A 27501-nucleotide genomic window follows, 5' to 3' on the forward strand; every position below is an offset into this window, starting at 1 on the left:
TGAAATGCAATGATATTTCTCAAAGCCTTCTTTGTAAAGCCGACTATAGAAATTTAGACTGCCTTCTATAGTTATACAATTAAATACAAATATTTAGTGTTAAATAGCATAAACATCTGGGGTATATCAATTGGTGGCTCAGTGAGTCGATACAGCAAAGGTGCTTGGTTGCATACGTTTGTGTAGACACACGAACACATTATATTCAAAAAACATTATTACCCGTAACAGTGCACACTTCCCATGCAGGATGCAGACATATACATATTTCAGCAACTTAATTTGCAGTTACACTTGGTATCGCAAAACCATGCGAGTTCAGCCTCACCTAGTTCATTTCGAACTTTCTGATTATACAAAAATAACAGAGCTGCTCTGGCAGACATCGTTTCCACTTATTGATAAATATCTTTTCCCACTTCCTCAAAGCAGACATATATTGGCGTAAGATAAATGTCAAGTACATGTACCACAACACAGGTTTTCTCTCAACTGAAAGCAAACACAGTTATTATGATATTTCATACATACTACAGTTGGAGCATTTTACCGCCAATATTCGAACAGGTAAGGTCAGTGGCCGAAGAAAAATGATTAACAGATCAGCCCGCACCCCATGAAGCTTCACCACATATTAAAATTGCAAGTTTTATTTTTCAGCATCTTTCTTGGTAATAGAGACAGCATCCATTTCTCAAAAACACACTCTTCACAACAAAACCAAAACGAGGGCCGACAGGTGGAAATGCCTCAGATAGGCTGACCAAAGTTTCGATAGGAGAACCTATCTTCGTCAAAGGTGCCTAGCCTTCTCATCATTGGCATATTAGTTTCAAGGGGGTTAGTAAAGACGTCATCTCCTGGTGGTGGCATGTGTCCCTGTTGGCAATCGTAGCCTGAAAAACAAAACTATAAAGCAGAGGAGTGCAGTCCTTGCTTCATTTCAAGTTGGGTGGTAGTGATTCAGAATCTTCTCAGAGGGTGGAGAAAAAAAGAAAAAAAAAAGGAAACACCCAAAGTAGGAGCGGTGTGCTGCCAATGGGTGGCCGCTACAGACACGAAAAAAGCAAAGAGGTTAAAAGTTGGAAGCCAGCAGACTGTCCCCGCGTTTGGCCATCACGAAGGGTTGCTGATTGGCCTATGCCGTTCTCGAACATCTATGAATGGGACTTATAAGAAAGAGGTTACAAAAAGGCGCAAGAGAGAAGCAGGCGGCTACTTTTAAATGCCAAGATTTCAAAGGTAAGCGACACCATATGTGTTTGTAAGACCACGTGTTTATTGGGGAAGGTCATTGGTTAAAATATGCTTTCACTATCCCCATAAGTGTCCCGCTCAACGGAATTGCCTCAAGAATTTGGCGGCATGTTGGCAGAGAAATAGGCAAGTTCGGAATGCAAAAGGAATAAGCAACTACGAGAGAAACACAAAAGAAAAGAAAAAATGAAAAAAAAAGGCGGATTGGTGATAGGCGACACGCTAGCGTTAACAAACGAGGAAAGGAAAAAGAGACGCAGAGAAATCTGTGGCTTGGCAATGACTTAATGGTGCACGGTAGGAGTGTTTTTTGAAGCGACAAAAGAGGAAAGGAAGCTGTGGTTGAAAGGTTCTGGAAAATAAAAACTTCATAGTTGTGTGTATATAGACACATGTATATCTATAATTAAAGTTTTAAAATTTAGAGTGAATATTATTATTACAATATGTAGGTTAGGAGTGATTCCATGTAATACCAGTTATGTCTATTTGAAGGTTGAACGTTTCTAGTCCCTAAATATGGCCGCAATTATGCAATGGCTTTCAGCGGTTCCAAATTACCACGTGCAACATTGATTCCTGATTAGTGTAGGGACATAAATTTGTGTATAAATTATGATTTCATGTATTTATTCTCTCGTGGTGACCGGAAATTATTTTGTAGAACATAAAGCTTTGCTTTTTAGAAAGTGTGGTCCTGTTGGTAGAAGTGACCGGCTACTACTTTCGGTAAATTGTGCTTTGTGTCTGCACGGTGGCCGTTCAGTCTTACGTGAATTGGCGGCCCACTTTCGCCTATATATTGTTTTCTACAACTGGCACACTCAGAAAAGTATATTAGGTTGTTTAAAAGTGCAGGTGAAGCTCTATGTGACCTTGTGAATGTAGTCAGATGCTGTGCTTTTTATGTTGGTAGCCGGCTGTATATATTTGCAGGGTGAGCACCTGGGCCGGCCACAGGGATCAGACGTCCTAGTCTAAGTTTGCGTGAACAAGCATGTCTTTAAGTTAGCGTTGCAAGCCACGTGCCACGCATTTCTAATTCCCGCAAAACTTAAAGCAAACACTAGGACGTCTGGTCCCTGTGGCCGGCCCAGATGCTCCACCTGTAAAAATATATAGCTGGCTAACAACTTAAAAAGCACAAAATTTGACTACATTCACAAGGTCCCATCGATCTTCATCTGCACTTCGAACAACCTAATATACTGTCTTAAGTGCGCCACCTGCAGACAATATATAGGCAAAACTGGGCAGCCAATTCACGTAAGACTGAACGACCACTGTGCAGACACAAAACGCAATTTACCAAAAGCAGTAGCCAGTCACTTCAACCAACAGGGCCACAATTTCGACCAAGCATAGCTTTATGTTCTACGAATTTCTGCTCACTATGAGAGAGGAAATACATGGAATGACATTTGATACAGAAATGTAAGCACCTACACCGATCACGAATCAATGTAGCACGTCGCAATTTGGAATCGCTGAAAGCCATAGCATAATTACGACAGCATTTAGAAATGAGAAAGGTTCAACCTTCAAATAGACATAACCGGTATTACATGGAATCGCTCCTAGACTACAAGTGTACTATTGATGTTCTCTCGAAATTTTTTAAATTATAAATATAGATATACATGTGTCTATACACACACAACTACGAAGTTTTTATTTGCCAGAACCTTTCAACCACAGCTTTCTTTCTTCTTTTGTCGCTTCAAAAAACACTACTACCGTGCACCCTTAAGTCATTGCCAAGCCACAAATTTCTCTGCGTCTCTTTTTTCCTTTCCTCGTCTGTTAACACTAGCGTGTCATCTACCTCCAACCCGCCTTTTTTAATTTTTTCCTTTCTTTCTGCCTTTCTCTCGTTGATGCTTATTTCCTTTGCATTCTGAATTTCTCTATTTCTCTGCCAACACGCCGCCAAATTCTTGAGGCAATTCTGTTGAGCGGGCCACCTACGGGGATAGTGAAAGCATATTTTAACCAATGACTTTCCCAATTAAACACATTCTCTTCCGAACACATCTGTTGTCGCTTACCTTTGAAATCTTAGCATTTAAAGGTAGCTGCCTGCTTCTCTCTCGCGCCTTTTCGTAACCGCTTTCTTACGAGTCCCACTCATAGATGTTCGAGAACAGCATAGGCCTTTATCGTCGGCAACCCTTTGTGATGGCCAAACGCGGGGACTGTCTGCTGGCTTCAAACTTTAAAGCTCTTCGCTTTTTTTGCCTCTGTAGCGGCAGCACACCGCTCCTACTTTGCGTGTTTCCTCTTTTTTGCTTCCATTTTTTTCTCTACCCTCCGAGAACATTGTGAATTGCTACCAGTCAACTTGAAATGAAGTGAGGACTGCACTTGTTTGCTTTCTAGTTTTTTTTCTTTTCCGGCGGCAATTGCCAACATAGACACGCACCACCACCAGGAGATGACATCTCTACTAACCCCCTTAAAGCTAACATGCCAAGAATGAGAAGAAACGGCACTTTTGACGAACATAAGTCCTCCTGTCGAAACATCAGCCAGCCTATCTGAGGAACTTCCACTGTTCACCCAGACTATCCCACTCTTCACAAGTTTTTTCTGATCCTAAGGCAGTTTTCAAGGCATTCGAAACACTATGGGCTGTTTATATAAGCTCTGCACACACAATTTAGCCATCTGATGTACAATATGCAAAGTATAACAGAGTGACTTGTTGGGCTTTACACTCTTACAGAGTATAAAAGAAGGAAAATTCGTAACTTCATATCTAACTCAGAATACGTGCAACAATCATTACCTCTTACAAAAAATTAGGAATGTAATAAGCACCAGCACACACTTCGCAGAGCTGCTCAGAAATGCATCTTGATAAAATAGTTAAATATTGCAGTAAATTACAAATGCAAAAACACAACACCAGTGCACTAGTAGAGATGCCTGGTTGGCACCAAACTGCTGTACTTAAGATGCATCATGGAAGCAAGACCACAGCCCACAACTAATATACGCTTCAAGTAACCCTTGACTGCTAAACTGAAGCCCACAAAATCAAACCATGGCTGTGGTGGCTGCAATTTCGATTAAGGAGGAAATGCATGACACGTGTCTGCTTAGACGTGGATGGATTTAAAGAACCCCAGGTGGTCAAAATATCTGAAACCCTCTACTCCAGTGTCCCTGATAATTATATCATGGTTTTAACACGTTAACCTCGGTAAATATTATTCTCATTACACTTGACATGAAATAAAGCAAGCAGATATTACTATGTAGTTGAAAAAATTCACCATTCAACCCTCCGATCCAAGGACTCACGTTACAATATTCTAGTATGCCTTCTATCAGTTATCATTAACAATGTTAAACATGAGTATGTATCACTGTAAAATATCCGACATGGTTTGGTATTGGCAAAGTTAGGTACGATGAAGTATGACAGTGGGAAAACACTTGATTGTACTTATGAATTGAACTTCCCAAAGGCAATGAAATAACTACAGTGACAAAAATATAGTAAAATAGAATATTCAGTGAAGGTTACACTGAAGATAAAATCATTAATGTGCTACTTTTTATCACAACACAAAAAGTGTTTCTAAATGGCCAATTGCACATAAGGCATCAATTAACATGACATGCAAGTCTGGCGAGCAACACACTCAGAAGATCTTGGAAAAAACAAAATATCCAATAAAGAGCTCAGTAAGCAGCACTGACACATTCTTAAATGCACTGCCTAGTTACATTGAATTTTAGCCTTAGGAACAGAAAAACACCTTGGCAGATTGTGTCCAGGGGGACACAAAGTAATAAAATAATGCTGTCATCTGGCCTATCAACCAAAAATATTGAAATTTTAGTAACGCAAATAAGCAGGTATGTTTGCATTAAAAAGTTGGAGGCAGTCGTGTTTCTACACAGTCCCACTTGGAAAACTTTTTTGATTATGTTTATGCTCCTAGATATCCCGTTTGAAAGTTTAATATTGCTTTTCATGATTACGCATACAAGGCAGTGAGGTTTAGCAAAATATCACTCCATAGCGGAACGAGCAGTCGGTTCTTGCTATCGCCAGCGAATAGCAAGAGTAACCATTTTAATGTTTGCCCATGCCTTCCACCGACGGTCAGATTAAATGCATGAAATCAGAGTCTGTGCTAGTGCTCACTGTCCTGCACACATAATAATGCAAGCCGCAACTAAATTTCCAGCAGGATATCTGAGCACAGGCATGCTAGAATTCTTACAAGTGACAATATGTAGAAATGTGACTGGCTCAAATATTTAACACATACATGATCTCCTGCTGTGGTCACTATTAAGTTGATTAATAAAACTTAATGGCACCGCTGACAGTGATAATTATTGTCTCACATTGCATCCTCCTCGATACATAGCTATCAGCAGAGGTGGCTTTACATAGATAACTTACAGCGCTGACTTCTCTTTTAAGGAAAAACAAAAGGGTTAATTTTGAACACCCTGAACCTTTGTGCTCCTTGAATACAGCTACCAGGTGGCTCTCTGCAGCTCGCTTTTCAGAAGAAACAGAAGCCATGCGCCACTGATGTGCACCAGCAGTCAAATTTTCCACGAGCCAGCCTTGGATGATGGGCTAGTCCAGACGTCTCCCACACTCTCTTCCTACGACGAGCATGTATAGACTGCGAGAGAAACAAAAAAACAATTTACTGATGTGTCTGTTAGCGAAGCAGAATTTGGAACTCAATTTAGAATGATCTGGAAAGTTTTGTTTTAAAAGAGTAGGATGTACGAAAACCAGACATGCTACAACAAAAACATCCTCAATGTTTTTGGCGAACATAGCTGCAACCTTACGAAAGAATATGCATTTTTCACATAACAGATCTGTCACAAAATATACTTGAATAGCGCTCTGGCATAGTGCATATACATGCCAATTCAATAATAGGGCAGTGCATACATGACGGTATGCACTTTGATCAAGTATCCATTGGAGGTAACACATAAAGTTGTATTACGAATTTTAGTTTGAACACAACTAATGCAACTCTCTTTCGGCTGCCTACATTAGAACGATTATGCCGATAACGAAGAAAATTGGTTTCACTAAATTACTATTGTCAACTGCTAAATTATGGCTGTTAATTTAATGATTCCAGGTGGCTAAAAAGGCAGTGCCCCTCACTCATCCCTAACATACCCCTCATTACAGGCTGTCTAATAAATAATGGGAAAAAATGTGGAAGTGCTAATACAACGCACCCATCTTGAGCTAAATACCATCCCAATAAAGCATGCAAGCTTCTGCAACGATCTCTAGTAACAAGAATACTGGAAGGCATTGGTCACGATTTAGCAATACACAATAAACGTTTGACGAGACTGATTTCTGAAGTTGTGTAATTGCGTCAATGCCAACAGCTTGGAAACATGCAGTCTATATTCATGATTGTCAGATGAACATACTGTCCAATTTTCCATTTTCACAGCAACACGTGCATGCCTTATGTATGCATACTATGATGTATAACATTATTGCAAGTTTTGAGCGTTAAATGATATATTTGTTTCTCCAAACACCACAGATCCCTTCTATAACTGTAGCGCATGCCTATAGAATTTACTGAAGCTTGTCATCTGATGTGAAGACAAAACAACATGCTGACCCTAATTGAAATCATGACGTTTTGGCCCCCACACAAAAGCCCTATTCACAAGTGACAAAGACTGTGCTTTTATTCGAGGCCAATGTGTGGTTTTTCAATGTTTTCATGTGTGTTTCTGACCAGATCGGCATAAGCTTGTCATCTGTTATTAAATGCCATTGGAGGTGATGGTCTAAACTGTTCTTACTGTTCGTACAAGTAAAATTGCTTAGCGAAGTTCGAACACAAAGTTTTGGCGAGGCACATACAATATTTAATAAACCACCACAAAATAATGAAATCTAAGCATAGCGAAAACAAGCTGAATAAAATAAAATGTGCTCTACCGCATGAACTACTGATCGAATTAGGGCTCGCACAGTTAAGCTACAGTTATTCGGCCCCAATAAGCCATGAAAATTTTGTTCGGAAATACAGTTCAAGTTTAACGAACGGCTCAAAATTCATGGGTTCCGAACGCATCAGACAACCTATGTTGCGAGTGTATAACGTAAGCTCAGATTTGACTAAACGGACTGCATAAACACGTAAGCGTACATACGTGCAAGCCTTGCGAGCCGTATCTAAGACGAGGCAGCATGCTGCACGCGAACTCGAATAACACGGTAGTTCAAAGATGCGTGCCGGCGTGGATGCATACACCGGCATACGTTCGGCTGCCCGTAGCAATTTCTGATAGCAGTTTAAAAAAAGGGCGTACAACATACGAAACTTTTCAAACTGCTTTGGACGTACGTACAACGTATGAAACGTACAACAAATGAACCCGTTGACTCCTGTAGCACACAATATGAACAGGCATGCAAAAAAAAAAAAAAAAAATCAAGTTAAGAGATCCAAACATACGCGCCCTAGGCGTAATCAACGCTTACAGCTAACAAACGCCGTCTTCGTCCAACAATTATTTAACCAAAATATTGGTCCATCGCGAGCAGGGCTCCCTGCCAACACCACTGCCGACAGAGGCGAGCGCCGTCACAACTCGCACAAATCCGCCGCCGAATTCCCACTGCGCAGGCACACACCGAAGCATGCTTGAATCGAAAGGAAAAGCTCGCCCACGCTTGACTTCCTACAAAAACGCCTTCATCCTGATGAAATGACACACACAAACAGGTTCGCTACGTTAAAGAACTTCACTTATCGCCCACATGTAACGAAAAACGTAGCATGGCGTCGTTATCACGCTCTCGGTGTTGACAAAGCGCCGACAGCAGGAATGTGGTACGTACCTGGCGAGTGTTCCAAAATGCGACGCCACACGTCCTCGCTTGAGTAGAGTTCATCTTCGTAATAGGCAGCACCGCCAGAACACAAAACACGAAGGCAGCGCGCAAGCACACCTCAAAAAACGAGAAAAAACGATGCAGAACCGACAAGCTGCAGCGCCCGACCAGCGAGCACGCCAAAACAAGTTCGGGGTTACAGCTCCGCAGACGTACAAAGGCGCAATAAAATGCTTAAGTAATACGGTTAAGTATAAAAAGTAAACGGAAATATATATAACATAAAAACAAAGCAGAAAAACTAATTTTATTTTCACGAAAAAACGAAATAAGAAATTAACACGTGACTTTAGCGCGCGAAGTTTGAAACGCTTGCAGGTACAGTGCATTTTTAACAAATGAAGAACAGCGGTAATAATCACCTAAAACACTCATGTTCTTGACTTCGAAATGTACTATGGTTGACGCACACATTTACACACAAAATTTTATTGCAATGATTGATGGTGCCTATGCATAGGCGTGCCCACCACGGGGGAAGGGGGGCGGGGGCAACCCTTGGTCACTAAGGGGGCAATGTAAATCCCTATAGGTACATAGAGAAATAGAGAGGGGGCACTGTAACTCGACGTAAGTTTTTTAACTCGACGGGGGTTGCAGCGCCCCCTGCTGATCCCCTCATACACCCCCCCCCCCCCCCCCCCGAGGGGATGTCAAAGAGAATAGATAGCAAATACAAATTTTACGGCGTGGGTCGCAGTGTCCCACAATATATATATATATATATATATATATATATATATATATATATATATATATATATATATATATATGTGTGTGTGTGTGTGTGTGTGTGTGTGTGTGTGTGTAGGGGGGGGGCGAGAGGCGTGTCTCTTCCTCCTCTCGTACCCTTCTCCCCTTCGCTTCGCAAAGGCGCTGCGTGCACTGACCGTGCCATTCTCTGACCTTTATTTCTTCACCTAAAAAACCACTTCCCGTGCTCCCGCATGGTTGCAGAAGGTAGTGCATTGTTTTCTTTTTGGACCAAGCACGTCTCGTCTTCGATAATCTTGTGAAAACAACTTGCACTCGAACGGCTTTTGACCGAGCAAGGGTTTTTTGTAATAAATTCAAGCTTTTTTTTTCTCAATTGCTTCTACACATGAATATGTGCTGTCCGTAGATCGTGACAGTAGCCCATTCATTTATTCACATATAATGTGGACGATATAAAGCGGCAAAGCATGTCGAATCATACAGTGCGAGAAGAAGTTAGTCTCTTTTACATTTTCTCAATTATTCTTAGTGTTTTGTAAAATTTGTCAATGCCTCAATCATTTCCTTGATTTTTTTCATCCCTGCGACATTGTTATCTTAGGAAAGGCATGCATTCCTTGCGCTATGCGTGGTATTTGATTTGCAAGCATGGATGCAGCTCGATTCTTGCACGTGCACTCCCACGCCGGTGGTCTGGTGCTTATGGTGCTGAACTGTTGACCCGCAAGTCGCAGGATTGAATCCCGGCAGTTCACGGCGGCCACATTTTTAATGGACGAGAAAGAGTGCGAGACCTGTGTAGTTAGACTTAGGTGCACCTTAAGTAACCCCAGGTGGTTTAAATTTTCGGAGCCCTTCGGTACAGCGTCTCTAATGATTATATGACAACTTTGGGACGTTAAACGGAACAATTTTTATTCCAACAATTATAGGTGTACACCCTTCTGTTCTTCAACACCCTCACGAACGGCATAATAACACCCTTTTTCCCGTTACACCCTTCTCTGAGGGTGTACCAGCAAAGAAAAGGGTGTTAAATTCATTCAAAGAGGGTGTAAATCTTGAAAACACCCTTTTTACATCCATAAGGGTGTAAAAAATTTTACTGTGTACGACTGATAGTTGTATACAGGCAAATCATCTCATGTGTACACGCTGTTAGAATTATTCCACAGACTGTGTCTGTATATTTACCATAGACTGGATTTCCTACAGTTTTGAATAAGCTTCCCTCTTCTGTCAAAAGTGCATTATATGTATACAAGAAACAGTTAACGTCATATAAGAAGTATTTGGCGGATGATTCTTTCCTATTAACCGCACAGCAGCAGCTTTCCTTTGTTTTGTTTTGATGTCCGTTCCCCCAACGTTATATCAAAATGTTACCATACAAACTTAGTGAGTCATCAAATAACGCATGTTTGTTGAGGGTAGAGAGGAAGCTGGTGTTGTCAAAGAAAGTGAGTCAATGTATTTTTTAATTTGCTAGTGTGCTGCATAGAGTGTGAAATTAGAACATTTTCTTTAACTTTTTTATTTAGGTGTGTTATTTGTGCTTAAGCTCTGAATGCGTTCGTGACACGCATGTGTGAAAGAAAATATTAAACGAGCTGGTTACACGACATCCGCGAGGTTAACGCGCCGTAATATAGCGAGCGAAACGCGTCAAACACTTTGAGAAGTTCCATAAACGCCACCTCAGAGTACTTGCGAAATGCGCGTTCACGATGCGGATAGAAGGCACCACCCGCTTCCATCTGGTGTTTGTCGCTTTTTCTTCTTCCCTTTGTCTTTGGAGAAAATTCAAAAGCCACGAAGCGCGCGACGTAATATAACAGCACGCGGGGCACCCTGTATCCATATCCATCATTCAACTTTTCAGATGCAATCTCTCGCCGAGAACTTCAGGCACTGAAACGACTCGCTAAAGGCTATAGGAAGCAAAGAAGGACATTCGATTCGATTTCACCACCATCCAGCGTCTCGGGACGTATGTCGAAAAGCCAGCCGCGGGAAAGAAACTAAAAGAGTCGGGTCGTTGTTCAGGTCTCTCGACTCGGCTGCTGTCAGCCTGTGCGTTTTATGGAGGGTCGAACTTTATCCTCTTTATACCTTCCGACGGAAGAGTACTTACGCGCGGAACTAGGCGGTGGCGTTTACGAAACAGAACCGCGGTTGGCGGGCTTGTATGGAAACGGATTGCACCATGCTTGAAGGCACGGCGGTGACTCCTTTTTTCACCGGAATATACTCTTTCCATTATAACGACCTCGGGCAGGATCAAGCCGCGAATCGAACCGGGTATATATAGCTAACAAATACCGGCATCGACGAAGCAGGAAGACAGACCTCTCTGCTCCCGGTGCTCCGACAGACGCTTTGGAAGTGCGGACGGTGGGTATAGCTTCAAATGGCTTCGTCTACGGCTACGGCTTCGCGTTGATACGCGCGAATGCGCGCACACACAGACACACGCGGCAACGCAGAGCATTCCGTGGTGCGGCCGCGCGGCACTTTCGGGGGTGCGGGAAGATGTCTTCCGTATTGTCAACGTGAGAGAGGAGGGAACGCGGCCTATACTGCTTGTGTCGCCTGTCGTCGCCGGCTGGCCGAATTGAATTGTTCGCGAGCATCCATCCGGTCACATATATATCCTTCCTTTTCTTCTCTCTCCGTTCAAAAGTGTGCGGTAAGCCACCCGAACTTTCTTTCCTTTCTTTCCTTTCCGCATATTCTCGCGGAAAGGCGTTTTGTGCGTACTTGCACGGGCTCGCGTTTGACTCCGAGTGCGGGAGTTGAAGATGGAGGAGGAAAATGAGAAAGGGAAGTAGGCATTTGGTTGGCATCCCGCTGCGCTGGCCTTTCACTGAGCCACAAAACGTTTTCTTTACTTCATTTTTGGTGAACTGCCGAAAGCGTGGTGAAATGAGAGAAGGGAAAACCCCGATGAAAAGAGAGGCTTCCATATTCGGGAATTCGAGGCATTCCGTCGATCGGTTTCATTGTGAGGACGGCAGTGAGGCGAGAGTGTGCGTCTGGCGAGGGCGAGTCGTGGTCGTCGTCACTGGGTGGCCCCAGAGTCGTGTTTTTTGGCTGAGGAATAAGAAAGAGAGCAATGAACGACAAAGAAAAATAATGAAAGTGCCGGTTCCTTATCCCATTCGATGTTCCCGTTCGTTTTTTTTTTTTGTTTTGCTCGGCCGCTGCTTTTTCCTCGCACATTTCTGGGATTGGGGTTGTTCCGCTTTTTTATCTATGAACTAAACACTTACGTTTTTTTTGCCAAGTTTTACAGTTCGTCGCGTGTTGAACTTTGAGGTCACGTGGTCTTCCCGGTGGCAGCTGCACTCGCGGCGGAATCTGTGGCTTTCAGAAAAAGTAGGCAATGGAAAGAGGCATAGATATTTATTTTTTGTTTATGTCTTTTATATTTAATTGTGTTTTTTAAAAAACAGTTAATGACTCCAAAGTTTTTTTATAGTTTCGATTTCCATCATACAGCTTAAATCATCAACGGATGTTATTTTTATGCTAAAACTCAGAATGTTCTTTGGGTGTATTGTAACCTTAAACGGGAAGTCAAAAATAAATGTTTGCTCATGCAATTGGGTGTTTGAAAAATGGTGTGGAGTCTGTTGTATGCGCACGCGCCTGTTACATAATAAATTGTGCGTACTGTAGCTCAAAATGAGAGCACATTTCCTCAACACTTCCTCTGAATCGCAGTGTTGTAAGCGTTATAGCGCGTTCAACAGTTTTTTTTCTTTATTCCTCCTCGCAGTAAATCACGGCGGCCGTCTAATTTCACACTTCCAAGGAACCCTTTACAGCCGAGATGAACGCAGTCTTCGAAACTATCAATTTCCCGCGCTTCCCGTACCACTGCGCGCAGCCAATTCACTCGCGGCAATTGCAGGTGTCGCGCTACCTACATCCGGACACGGGTCTTCGGTGTGTATTAATGACAACCCCCGGACTGTCTGCCTCTTATTATCCGCTTCAAACTGTCCTTGACTTCGCGCCGTGTGGCCGGCCGTTTACGAACGGTGTTTTTCTTTTCCTTCTTTTTTTCAGAGCGACTCCGCCGCCATATAACACTCGTTGAAGTGATTTATGGAATCTACACGGACGACTCAGCGAGGCTTTCCCCTCGAGGCTCTCTCTCTCGCTCTCTCTTATTCATTTTTATCTTTGCTCATTTTCCGGAGGCTGAGCCTGGGAAAAGATAGACGACCATCGATTAGGGGGGGGGGGGGGGGGGTCACAATCCGCCAGAGGAGTGCACCGCACCGAATAAGCGGCTTTGCCGCGGATCGAACTGATCCGGGGATAGGCAGGGGGCTCTATATTTCACGCCCCTCCCGGGACTATGTCTTCACTCCTCTCTTTATCTCTCTCTTTTTTCTCTCTCGCTTTCCATCTCCCTCGCGTTGCAAGCCATCTCGCACGTGTGTGGTAGCTCTTCGGTTATTGAGAATATGAGCGTGACCATTCAGAAATCGTGAGATCCGTGAGGCGAAAGTCAATTCAACTCGCAATCACCCCCCGACGCCACGTTTGCGCAACCGTTCTTGCGTAATGCGTGGAGGCAGCGGTAGTTATCGTAATCCAATGACACGCCCAAGCTACGCGGAGGTAGCTTGCGGCCGAGTCAGTTGGTGATAACTTTGCCGCAACACCATGCCAGGGCGGGGCCGCACCCCTCTGGAGTTCGCTCACTGCATGCCGAAGCAACCTGTTGCGAAGACACAATGTGACCTGAAGTGTGACTCTACGGCCGTACGGCCTTATGAAACACATATGCCTACAGGGCCCATGTACTATATATTGGCATCATACGGCCTCATGGGGCTATACAGCCCATGCGACCGTATAATGACACCACGCCTACATGGCCGTGTAGTGGCATTATAGTGCCAGTATACGGCTACATTGGCCTATACGGCACATGTGGCCGTGCAGTGATACTATGCCTACACAGTGGCACTATAATGACAGCCACCAACGTAGCCAAAGAGTAGAACACCAGACCGCCCCCCCCCCCCCGCCACCCCGAAATGTTGTCGCCAAGACATAGATAGCGAAAATAACCATTTCAATGGGGTGCCCCTCCATCAATAAGGTGCCCCCCCCCCTCAATCTTCAAAATGTTCTGGCTACGCGCCTGGTGACACCTACGCCTGCATGACATGTAAGCACTATAGTGTCACTATATGGCCTTGACTATATACGTCAGTAAGTGTCAGTGCAAGAGGAGTGAGTACGTGCGATAACGCGAGACGTGTGGATGGAAGTCTAAAACACACTTGTTCTTGTCGAAAGCGGGAAACGTAGATGAAGCCGTACCTCATTTTGCGATTATTAACTTTGCGCTACTGGCGAACCGTTCTCACAATAGGTGGTGCACATAAAAGACATTCAGATCATGAAATGCAAGTCAGTGTTACCCGACGGGACGACTTAGCTCGGAAGCACAGGAAGAGATGTTCAACCAAAGATGCGAATAAAAATACAGACACGCACACCTCAACGGCGTTAGGCGAAAGAAAACGTGACAAATGTTAACGACCAGTAAATAGTATAGAACACAGTATAGCGTGAGAGTTGGACGTGCATAGCAAAAATTACGGCAGCTTCACACTGGTGTTGTCAAGCCTGAATCAATTCAGTGCATATCTGGGCAGCTTTCCATCTTTCTCTTCGGTTTTCACTTTCTTTCTGCCTGCACCCTTCCTTCTTTTTCTCTATAAGGCATTTTCTTGTGTCTTTTGTTTTTCTCTTTATTTCCATCTATATTATGTATTTGTCTTCTTTTCTCATCCTTTGTACCTCTGTATAGCTCGCCTGCTGCTTCTTCTCTTTATTTTTATTGTTTAGTTTTGCCTGCGTTGCGCCAAGGAACGACCGCATATAGGACAGCCTGGACCTTACGCACGCTTGTTCTTCGCTTAAAAGTGGCAGGCGCGTATGGGGCGTAACTATTCTTCACTGCGCTTAACACCAACGAACCACCATTAAGCGCAACTCTTCCGTTTTAGAGATAGTTAGATTAACGCTCTTTGAAAATGCGTTTTGATACAAACGTTTTGAGAAATATGATAAGACACTATATCTGGGCGCTCTTCCTTATTAAAGCACCCTTACATCTGTCTGCCATGTTTTTAGGTTTATCTTTTTCTCCACCGTTTTCTTGGCCTGACATGTCTAGAAGTTCGGCGAATACCAACTGTAAAGAAAACAAAGGTTTCCATAATATTGTTTTTTTTAATTTTTTACATCTTATATGGCGTTCTTGTGCTATCACTTGAAAATGGAAGGGCGTCTACGTGATTTGGGAGTGAGCGCTCGCAGATCGCAATTTCGCGGAGACAACCGGCGAACCACCTTTATTGAATCAGGCTTCCACTTCTCGGATTACGACAGGCGAAGCGGCTACGTGCAAACGCGGATTTCCTGTTCGAGTTCACGCGTAAAGGAACTCGCAGAACGCTTAATATGATTCAGTTTGGGTGGCAGCTCGGTAGAAAGAGATTTAATTTGTCTGAAAAAAAGCGAGGAGCGTCTAAAGGTAGCTTAAGTGAAATAGACTCATATTTGTGTTGCTTTAGTCTTGCTGAGTATGTAGGTGGTGCGGCACTATTTTCCGCTGTGTTGTTGCCATTTTGGGGAAGGTATAATCAAGTAGTGCGGATGGAGGCGTCATTCCACATTATTGAGAAAGAAAGACAGGAATGGTTTATTTTAAATTACTTGATGAAAAATTGTGTCTAAAATATTATTTGTGGGTACTGAGCTTTCATTTTCCTGCCTTTTTTTTTGCAGTATATGTTATGAGGTTGACCACATTGGTGGGTCTTTGTTCAACTTGATGACTTTAACGTTCTTAACGCACACTCAAGGTATAATAGTTTTGTGTATTCTCATTCCACGCTGATCAGAATGTGTTTTGGGGGACCGGAATATGAACGCGCAACTCGCGACTGCACACCAGCAAAACGCCACATCACCTCAACCAAACTGTTAGGTATACCTAATAGTATACGGCACTTAAAAAATTCGGAGTGGCGTTTTACTGCGCTATAGCGCAGTAACACGCCACTGCCAATTCTTTATTTGTTAGTACGTTTTACGTGTTTCGCAGGTACTCTCGTAGCTTTATGGTGGTTTTGGGACGTAAAACCTCACATATCAATCAATTACTCTCGTTGTTTGCGGAGTATTATGGTTAAAAGTGTCGGTAAACTCATGACTATATCACACATACTCCCGAAGTAACAAGGTTTACAAGAGCGATACACATGCCACTAAAGAAAAAGAAAGAAAGATGTTCACATCTTCATTGTGAATGCGCCACGGGGCTTTGAACACCTCGTCCAGGGGGAGGTGAGAGAGGAGGGAAGTGTATGAGAGAAGAGAGAAACGGCGAGGGCACGCGCATGCATACTAAGGGTGGTCACGCCGCACACAAGATAGAGATTGACCATAAGAGGCTTCGCATCTGATATTGAACACAAACTCTCCTATCACATTCATCCGTGATCACCGTCATCTAAGACCCGGGACGGCCTCCTCGCTCCTTTCCTCTTGGTTTTCGAGCGAGATATATTTCATTCTTTCGATCGTTTAAGTTAACCGACACTTGTACTTGAAGAGACCCTAGGATAATAAAATTCCTCTAGCTCACCAGTGTATAATATGTATACTGTGTACACACTATAAAGGAGACGCTTTCGTCGTATGCACAGTTTGCCGCTTCGCTTAGCATTCTGCTCCCACTCTGCACGTGTATGCTGTCCAATTTCTTCAGCGCAACAAACCTTAGTAACAAACGCCAGGTGTATTCTGGTTCATACGCGTTGTAAAGAGCCCCGGCTCTCATACAGCGGCTTTGTTGAAGGCGGCCGTATACAAACGTCCATGCTTGAACGACGTATACGCACAACAAGCCGTGTATACTATGTACAATTTGTACAGAGTCGGCAACTTCGTCGCAGATTCATGGTTGCCATTACGGCTGTGGCGAGCTGGATCCAGCCAGCCACCAACCAAAACCTGGGACTCGCTGTTGCCAGTCGTGCGAGCTCCTCGCGCAAAATATTCATGAGACGAAAGGGAAAAGGAACTCCCGGCTGCTTTCCCGTCTCCCCACGGCGCTGCATCTTCCGGCTCCAAGCTTCTGCCCAGCGTGGCCTGGCACGTCGTGCCCGATTATTTCCGCCGGACAAGCCGACCGACTCGTAAGATTAGCAATGGAACACGTGCAACACTTTTCGTGCCACTCCCCACTTCTTGTTCTTTTTTTTGTGTGGTGAAACGTGTGATGTTGTTTTTTATCGAGCAATCTTGATTCACAGCGCAGATAGATATCAACCTCGATTGATGTTCCTGGAGATGCTAAGCCCTGTTTATCACCTCGCTTGCTATAGTCTTCCAGATGTCACGTGATGACTATGATATGTATACAGTGTTCACAAGTATTACGTGTGGTCAGAAATTCACATGCATACACAAAAGAGTCGTCCGTAAAGCTTCGTTGTGGAGAGTGTACTCCTCGAAAACACCAACAGCGCTGTTCTGTTGCATGCACAGCTCGCAAACGCTGCTGCGCCATCGGTTTAGATGGTGCCGCAGCTTCAAGCCCAAGCCGTATTGCAAGTGAGATGCTGCCTTCAGTGTTTGTCGTCCTGCGTCGTAATGGTACCTGTCATGCAGGTTCTCGAGCGGACTAATATAGAAACGAGCCCATGGTCAACTAAAGACGGGGACGAAAACAGTTTCGTGGGCCTTGTAGATGATATACGTAAATACTGTGAGTGCCAAACGTTTTCGCACCGCGACACATCAGGAAAAAACTCAGTCGCCCTGCTTCCTCAGAGCGTCAACTTTATATTTACGACCCGTTTTGTAACGTGCCAAGTGTACTGCACGGTTCCACCGAATACCGTCACCAATTGCTGAAAAATTATCGGTTCTCAAAGACCGAGCTTTCCCTAAACGTTTGAAGCCATGCTGTACAGCTACCCGAACCGAGACAATCGTATCTGTGACGATCCCCATCTTGCTGAGAACACTGCATGCGCATACGCAGATTGACAAAAAAGACAGGCTTACTCCACTAAACGCACTCTCGGCCCACTCGTAACACTGGGGGTGTGCCTTGCCTAAAACTGGGACTGGCACTGCCATGCGTAACACTGTAACTGCCATGCTTACAACAATTTGCTTACAATGCATTGTTTGCTGCACAATATTCTGCGAATAACCATAACTTATGAAGCTGTAACTGTAGCTTTTACTTTCTACAGTATACACTATAGTTGCACATCCTTGTTCCTCGTTGATCGAAGTCACGCTCCATGAAAAGCACCGCACGGTTATTTCTTCATATTTGTCGTCAATCACGTGAATCATTCTTCAAGGTATAGTCGGCGAAAACTCTAGCTATTGGGCGCATCGGCCACTTTTTTGTCTGTCAACACCATATTATGGAACTAAGTTACACAAAAATTGTTTCGTGAACGTGTGTTTTATGGACTCGCACTTCTCATTAATTTAACGGCACCTAATTCAGGTATATGGCATAAGATACACAGAAAAAAACTGCCATTAATGCACGATAGCTAGAGATTTGGCCGACTGTACACCTCCTGGGCAGTTCCTGCCATACACTCCTTTGTCTCGTATAAGCAGTCTCTCCAACCCTACTTAGGCAAGCTCGCATACGATCAATATCGTTGGTATACAGTAGTAGCTCCTAATTTGGAACTTCGCTTTCGAGGGGCCCCCGTATGGTCACTTGTGCATAAAATCTTTCCGTCCTGCTAGTATTGAAAGAGCTTCGAACATATGTGTTCCTTTGAGCCTACGCAGCACCGGGACTGCTTCATGTGTGACTTATTGTATTGTGTGTGTGTGTGTGTGTGTGTGTGTGTGTGTGTGTGTGTGTGTGTGTGTGTGTGTGTGTGCGTGCGTGCGTGTGTGTGTGTGTGTGTGTGTGTGTGTGTGTGTGTGTGTGTGTGTGTGTGTGTGTGCGTGCGTGCGTGCGTGCGTGTTCTTGCCTCCCAGACATCTATAGACTTTTTCAGCCTGCTTAGTTGCGACCTGTTGCGCGATTACCACGTGGTCGCTTAGCAACGCCACCCTAGCGAGCACGCACCGCTTAATCCCGCGTTCCGTTGGCCAAATCGACGGGGGAATTTCATCGGGAACAGCGCAGGTTGTGCTTGGATGTGCGCCCGCACGTGAGCCTGCATCTCAATATAAGCTGCCTCGTTACTAGTAGCAGCGCACGGAACATCTTTTATATTTATTTCTTCCCTATTTTGTCTTGAGGTTGTTGTTGATATCAACTACGCTTTGTGATATCTTCCGATGTTCTCTCTGTATGGACCTTCGGTGTGCGCTCATATATCACCCACAGTCACCCTTCAGTGTCGTCGACGAAACAGACTTAAAATGAGAAAAAGTGTTCCTCGAATTGAAGGCGAAAAATGAAGGCCGTGAATTTACAGATGCAGAGGGAAGAGCTGAAAGCTTCTTTCAAGCTCGATGACATATAGTTTAAGTAAGCTGTCCTGTTCTAACTGCTTTGCTGTGGAGAGGTTGAGGTCCATAATGCTGTTGTGTTGTTATAGAACAGACAGATAATTTGTAATGTTATCTCTCGCTGTCTAGCTGTTTTCTTCTCTCTCTCTCTCTCTCTCTCTATATATATATATATATATATATATATATATATATATATATATATATATATATATATATATATATATATATGTGTGTGTGTGTGGTGTGTGTGTGTGTGTGTGTGTGTGTGTGTGTGTGTGTGTGTGTGTGTGTGTGTGTGTGTGTGTGTGTGTGTGTGTGTGTTTTCCTTATTACCTGTGTCGTGTTCGTGCTTCACAGGAAGAGAGCTGATCATGTTATTTATTTATTTGACATGTTCAAGTCGAAGATACGTTTATAAAACTTGCTGGTGATGCGGCTACAGCCTTTCATCGAAATATAACGAATGCCCTTGCATTATCAGTTTTAAAAGTTATCAAGCCTTCCATGTCTGTTACAGCGTAGTCCCGTACATTGTTACCTCTAAAAAACTCGATATGACAGACCATGCCGTAGTCAGAAAATAGAAGATGAAAAAACATTGTTTATAATTGAGTGTCATATCTTTCCATCGCTGTCTGTCACTTTAACCGGAGCTCAGTTAAACGAGAGCTTGCTTTTGTAATTCATCAGTCACCTCTTCAGACATCTCGCAGAAAGTAAGCAAAATGAGTTTTTTGCAATCTAAGAACTGCGTCATTACGAGGCGCTTGGTTTACCAGAATGAAAACCCCGAACGCAGCCAGTTACTTTTTTTTCCTTTATTTTGTATTCCAGTCAGTGACTGCGGAGACTTCAGCGTTTTGCAATCGCCATTTTTCACATTCATTGCTGCGAGTGTTGCAATGGCAGCTCCATGTCGAAATGCATGTCGTTCTCGCAAACTAACCACACGCGCTGTAAAGTCAAGTGCTGCGTGAATACCGAGTTTTGCAAACAAGTGTACCCATGCCTCCTTCACGACATTGGCTTGCGTATGTAGATCACAGCGCCAATAATGGGCAATGAGACGTTGCTTGGGAGCGGTTGCGTGATGAAATGCTGTTGATACGGTTCATTGCTGCTCTAAGAAAATGTGGTGATTAGAAATACCGGCTTTACAGTGGTGATTTGCTCTTTGGACGGCGAAATTATTTACGATCTTTACCAATGTGACCAGCACTTCAGCTGCGAGACGAACATTGGGTTATTGCTTGCAAGTCATAATATCCGATTAAGCAGCATAGCTCGATAACGGTATTTAATATCTCGATGAATATTTTCGTACGACGATTCTCTGAATTTACGCAAAGGAGCGCTTTCCTTGCTGCTCTGTATATCTTCTTGGTGTGCTGTAGCTTTGTAACTTCGTTGTAGCTTCGCTGTAATTTCGGTGTTTTCTGTAGCTTCGTAACTCTCCTGTAACTTCTGGGTGCGCTGTAGTTTTTTAACTTCGTTGCAGATTCACTGTATCTTCTGGGTGGGCTGTAGCTTTTTAACTGTGCTGTTAGCGTCTAAGTGCGCTGTAGCCTCGCTGTGCCTTTTAGGTATACGTTGAAGCTTCTGGGTGCTCTGCATAGCTTCGTAACTTCGCTGTAGTTTCTGGGACCGCAGTAGCTTTGTAACTTCACTGTAGATTCGGGGTGCTGTGTAGCTTCGTAACTTCGTTGGTGGCTTCGAGGCGCGCTGTAGCTTTTGGTTGCGTTGTAGCTTCGCTGTAGCTTCAGAGTGCATTATAGCTTCTGAGTGTGCTCGTAACTTCTCTGTAACTTCTAAGTCCGCTGTAGCTTTGTAACATTGCTGTAGCTTCCCGGTGCGCTTCAGCTTAGGGCTCTGCTGTAGAACTATTAATTAGTTTTCAGAGTACACTTACGAAGACTATAAAGATCAATGTGTTCATTTCTACACGTAATACTACCAAGGTGTAATGCTTATTACGCCCATTATTGAAAAAATGACTGCCAGCAGGCTCGTCGTTGACGTGTATGGTAGCAAAAACCACCATCCTCGATGATTTTTAGATCAGCGTCATTACGGATGATAATGAAAAGTGATGATTTGATGTGTTGATGGTTTCAGTATATGATGATAATGGTGAGCATGAGGACGTTGTAGTCAATCTGCGCTTTCGAATCTTCTCGGACTTCTGGATAAGGTAAAGTGCAATTTTTATTATTTTGTTAGCGATGCGATGAGCCGGCCAGCATCTCCGTGCCACACGAAAGAAGCGACTGACGCAGCCAGATGTACTATGAGTGAAAAAAAAATCAGCGGTAGTGGCAAGATAAAGTATAATAAAGCAGAAATGTCTAGCTACCGACAGCGAATAAATGAGGGGGCCGTATAATCTGAAACGGACCTGGGAGCAAGCGAAGAGATAAACGTTATCGCCCCCCTTCACCAGTTTGCAGCACTTTCTCCCTGCTACAGTACGAAATGGTTGGACGCGCATAAAAAAGTACAGCAAGATCACTCTTTCCTTTTTTTTTTCGTTGTGATGTTAGAGAACTGTGCGAGTACTTGTAGTTGTAAATGTAAAACGTGTTTCGAAATAACTCTCGACAGGTGACAGTTCTGGAAGAACTCCGCGTGAGATAGAGCGGCCCCGCGAAAATTACGATTCTGGCCGCCGCAGACCCGAATTCCACTTCGAAAGCGAAGGTATGGAGAAGACTAAATTAAAACTGACATATACTGGGCAGATATTACGAAAAACAAAAAAGGAAAAAAGTAAAAGCGAAAGAAACAGGAAGTGCACGGGGGGGGGGGGGTATTCAATACACGGTAACTCGGTTGATGTTAGTTCGGATAAATAAAAGAAGACAGTTTTCGTAATGGACAGATGGGTACTTCTGAAACTTGTACTATATAACCAAGAGGTAACGTGAAGCGAAAATAGAGCGATTGAATTTCGAGGCAATTTCTTTTGGCAAAAAGAATGTGCCATTGGTTTTTCTGAAGCAAAGGTTCGGGAAGCTGAGCACACCAGGAGCACGGCAAAAAATATAAAAGGTAAACGACTATCATGAAAATTGAAAAAACAACAATAAAAGACGCGATAAAAGAAGGGGAGTCTTTGTTTCGGGGAACACTGCCATGCACCCGTCGCCGTTCCCCAGTGCGTTGTCAGTCTTCTTTATAGATTATTCGGGAGTCGAAGTAAAAGCCGCGCGACATCGACAGGGAGGAGTCCGACCAGCGATGCCCGATCGCCATCCCCAAAACCCATCGCTTTTTCACCAACTACCGATTCCCCTCCTCGTCTCCTTTGCGGCTACCATACCGCCATTCTTCTGCGACGAGAGGATTCGAAATCGTTCAAAGAAAAAAAAACAAGGTACGTGCGGAAGAGGCAGATGCACCCTAGAGAACTGCAGTCTGCGCTCACCAGTAAACGGGAAAATCTGAAATTAAATCAGTCAGGCGCCGAGGAAGAGGGTATCTTTACAGTCGTCGTAGCTTGGTCACGCTTTCAACGTTGTTTCTTTTCCCCATTTCGTTTTCTTTTTCGTTTGTCCTCAACCAACCTCGTTTATCCCCTCCGGAATTGAGCTCTTTTATTATTTACCGCCATTCGTTGCCTTGCCCTCCCACTGCTGGCCTCCGCGCCGTGTCGCACGGATCCCCCCGGACCCTACCCCCTTGCATCCCGAGTGGCTGCCTTTCAAAAGGAAGTGTTGTCCCCTTGAATCCACCGGTTGGTTCTGGGTTCATTGTTTTCCTTTATTATCGCTATTCAGGATCTCTTCTACGGGTCAGTTTGTTTTTTTAACTCCCCAATCGCGTAGGCCACCGCTATACCGCCGCGTTTAGGAAGCCCGTTTGTCTGTACAACCCTTTCGCTCCATCCCACACCTTTCTTCCCGTTTTGGTCCCATTTGTTCGTGCGCACTGTTCGGGATTTTGTCAGCTTTCCTTGTTTTATTCTCCTTCGGGCACCTGCTTTTGGGCAGCGGAAACACGTACACACGCATTACCATCCCCGTTTCCCTGTCTTTCTCCACCACTGTCCTTACAGGTTGCGCGCCTCTCCTTATCTGTCTTTCTTCCTTTTTTACCCCTTTTGCACACATCTCTGCAACCATCGCCGCTGTCGCTTCTCCCAAGTGGCGTCATTCGCTGCCGTCTTTTTTCCGGCTGTTTAGCTGGACGGACCTTGCGACCCGCATTGGCTGCTGGCCTTTCTGTTGATCTACTTTTGCCCGCAACCCTTTCGCTTGTCCCGCTTGTCCCTATTTTATCCCCGGAGCTTATTTTTCCCCTTCCAACCTCCTTCGCTAGCCGTCTTCGCTTTTGTCTTCGTCCCACGGTCAACTAATGATCGCTTCGTTCTCATTCCGGACTCTCCTCTCGTCCGTTAATAGAAGTCCCGGAACATCGTAGTCCATCTGGAGGGTCACCGCAGACAAACGGCGCGCAGACCTGCCTACCACACTCGGCGCCCTCTTTATACGGGGGCCACTTGTGGTTGGAAGAGAAGTGTATAAAAGCGCGCACGATTGTTCTGTATAGAGGCGTTCTTAGGGCACGGCTCTCCCTCGTTCTCGGACTGTGAGGTTGTTTTCTGAGCCTGTTGTGCCTCTTTATTCTGTGTTGCGTATTCTCGAGATAGCTTGCAGAATGTACAAGTGTTGGAAGTGGGAGAGGAAGTGAAGAATTGATCATGCAATGTGCTCGGTTTCTAATGTAGAAAGTGTGTTTGTGTGTGCGTGTGTGTTAATTGATGTGTTTGTCCTTCGGACCTGCATTTTCCTCTGGTGCAAGTATAGGACTGTAATGGTGCAAGTATAGGCTTTTAGTTTTGTAACTGTACGTTGCGTCTCTTGCTAGCTCTTGTCGTTTACCTCTCTTTCATTGCCAACCGCTTTGGGGCAGTAAACGAGATTCATGCTCAGGCTAACCATCGTGTCTGTTCCTTCTTCGTCTTTTTGTAGTTTGCGTTGCCGCGATGTTCCAAAGTAGGTCAATCACGCGTGGTTTATCGCTTCCTTCCTTTGTCCCCGTATCTTGTTTCTTTCTTTTTATTTTTTCTTCTTGCTTAAAATTGTGCCTGTTCCCTCTATTGTTTCACCAACACACCCAAGCTTCCACCCTATTTCACATAATTTGTATACGTTACATTTCTCATCCGATTAGCACGTCAGTCGGTCGTGAAGTACTCTTACCCGCAATATCTTTCATTGCCTGCGGTAGTTTTTTTTTTTTTTTTCACTTTTGGACCTTCAATCGCGCGTTCATCTCGCACGTGTTTATCCGTTATGCGCAGATTAGTGAACTAATTATACGGTCATGTGAAAAGGTGCGTTCAGGAGCACTTCGTAATCTCACTGCGCAGCTCAGCTTTCGACTGGAATTGCGAAGACTGGCTGCATCGCCCGGTCAAAGTGTTGTCGAGATGCCGGCCGGCCTCTGACCCCGCTCCGGGATGCTGGCCTGAATGACACACTGGAAATAGCAACCGACTTGGGCGAGCCTACATCGTGCGTTAAACTCTCTCGAGCGGCGCGAGGTCCCCGACTAGTGACGCAAGTGCACGTTTTACTCAATGTGTTAATCCTAGCTGAAACATTTTCTACGTGATGTCTCCGTTTGGAGAGCTTGTTTTGATGAATACTAAAGGGCCAGTTAACAGTCTCCGGAGCGCGCAGGAAAAGCTCGCGCATATTTCGTGCGCCGGACCAACCTTCTTCCATACGTATTGACGTCAACTCGGCGATCGGCGAAGTTGACTGAATTACTCTTTATTGATACCTGGTTTAGACCAATCGACGAGCTGCGTGCTACGTCATGTCGCCGACAGGTTGGCCACGTGCAGGAAAAATGCGCGAGCTTATCCTGCGCATTTCGGAGCCTGTTGACTGGCCCTTTAGGTAGCATTATAATAACTCGGGATATTGCAAAAGGCTGTCATCATACTTGGCCATTTACGAAGTTTCTATGCCAAATGGCGAGGTCTTATAGGCTGCCAAACGCAAGTTATCGTTATGAAAACGACACAATATAGAAGTGCAAGAGGCGGAATGCAAGCTGTTAGCGTCTGTCACTTACGAAGCGCTAGTAGTTGACAAATATTTTTATCGTTCTTGTTTAACAATCGCGTTTCATAACCGCAACGTAACCTTTACTACTTTTTCAGTGTAAGTATGGGTTAGATGTTGGCAAATGTCCGCCGCGGTGGATAAGTGGCTTAGGTGCTCGGCTGCTGACTCAAAGATCGCTAGTTCAATCCCGGCCGTGCCGGTCGCGTTACAGTGGAGGCAAACTGGTTGAGACCTATGTTCTGTGCAATGTCAGAGCACGTTAAAGAACACCAGACGGTCAAAATTTCCAGCGCACTCCACTATATGGCGTCTTTCATAATCATATCGTGGTTTGTTGGGAAAAAAGCAGACAGATTAAGGCGCTTGTTATTCACTTGTTATTCTAAAGTACCCCGGTTAAATAGCGGCGATGTTGCAAGCTGATTCCTGCATATACTTCTTCTTCTGCCGTGCAAATACATCGCTGCACAGATGCACTTGTATTTTCCTCGCGGCTCCTATCCCTTTTTTTCCTCTTTTTATAAAAGGATGCGAGGAAGTGAAATTATATCAATCGAAAAGTGGGCGCCTGATGACTTGCAGGCAGCGTACAGGCATGGTACACCAATACATCATACACCGAAACCATATAGAGATCCTCATCCTTAGTCTCCACGGTGATCTACAGTTTCACTTTGCCTGACCAACGTTTTCCAAAGAGTGCGTGAAGAAACTAGTAGGAGAGGGGACATGGAGGCGACCGTTTCAACATTCACTTTGTAGCCATAACTCTGTTCGAGTCATTCCACGGTTCGGCGACCACCTCCCCGCATCCATGCATGCAACGAAAGACCGCCCGCAAGTGCGGGTTTCGATATCTCTCTCTGTACACTATAGTATATATAGGCGGCCTTTTTCGTGGACACCCATCCGTACCGAAAACTCGGCGTATAATGTATTTACATACGCCCATTACGCCTATAGATATATATAATCGTATGACGATGTGTGCGCTACACACACATACGGGGCAATGAAAACGGTGGTGGTTTTCGTAACGCTCTGGGCCTGCTTGCTCTACAGGCCGCTCCTTTCTGCGTTAGCTGCCTGTGCAACCGAGATACTGAGAGTGCAGTTGAAACTGTTGCTATCTCGCGCGCTTGTGTAACCGTCGCGAGACGTTGTAAATCTTGCCATGGGCTTGGCGACTTCCGATGGGCGTATTCGGGGGCTTCCCTTGCACAAGCTCCTTTCATCTGCGTGATCTGAGTGCGGAAGGGTGCGTATTCGGTGGCTTGGGTTATAGGAGCGAAAGACTGATTGATTGTCGACTGCGTCTCCAAAGTCCTATTCTATATAGGGATTCAATAGATGTGAAGGTGAGCAGTAGGGGAATCTAGAAATTCACTGGGTCGGAACTTGTGCTTCCAGCACGGTGCGAAGGCTTATCTGACACTTTTTATTCCTGACGGTGGTGGTTCGCTGCGCCGTCAACGTCTGAAAAAGAGCGGGACAATATAGATAAACTTCTGACATGTCAAAACGTACGGCAATCGTGGTTAAGCAAGGCTAAGTTGTCTAAATCTAAGGTACACGCAAAACATGACAAAAAAAAAAGACAGACACGAATAGTGGTTTGTGAATCCCCGAGCAGCTTCATAATATTATTATGTTCGCAGTAGCAGATTGCACTTCAGTGAACATCACGATCAAAAGAAATGGCATCAAGACCTTGGTTGCAGATCTATTCCTTGCAGAACGATGTCTTCGTTAAAAAGTCACCACCAACACTGCCTGTATTCGTATTCTTTGTTTGCTTGTTTCAGATGCACCCCCCTTACCCCTCTGGCCAGGGCAGTACCAGACGTGTCTGAAATAATTTAGGTGTGTGATTCAGCCTCGTTCTTACGCAGCTTGGTCGATACGCCGAAGTTAAACGCACATATGGTGACGGGCACATCGTACGAGGGAGTGAGAGAGAATCAAATCGTACGG

The 27501-nt window shown here is 44.5% G+C and overlaps 1 protein-coding gene and 1 long non-coding RNA gene across 2 annotated transcripts in view; one reads left to right on the top strand and one right to left on the bottom strand.

Annotated features, from left to right (window-relative positions):
• The window catches only part of LOC119174508 (protein eva-1), a 285300-nt gene that overhangs the window by 79885 nt on the left and 177914 nt on the right, over positions 1–27501 (top strand). The window lies entirely within an intron of this gene.
• Positions 165–8351, bottom strand: LOC142817794 (uncharacterized). The gene is made up of 2 exons (XR_012895365.1): positions 8132–8351; positions 165–5912 (listed from the first exon to the last, which is right to left on the bottom strand). It is a non-coding gene; the product is annotated as an uncharacterized LOC142817794 (long non-coding RNA).

This window comes from Rhipicephalus microplus, chromosome 5 (assembly GCF_043290135.1).
Source record: "Rhipicephalus microplus isolate Deutch F79 chromosome 5, USDA_Rmic, whole genome shotgun sequence".
Classification (NCBI taxonomy): domain Eukaryota; kingdom Metazoa; phylum Arthropoda; class Arachnida; order Ixodida; family Ixodidae; genus Rhipicephalus; species Rhipicephalus microplus.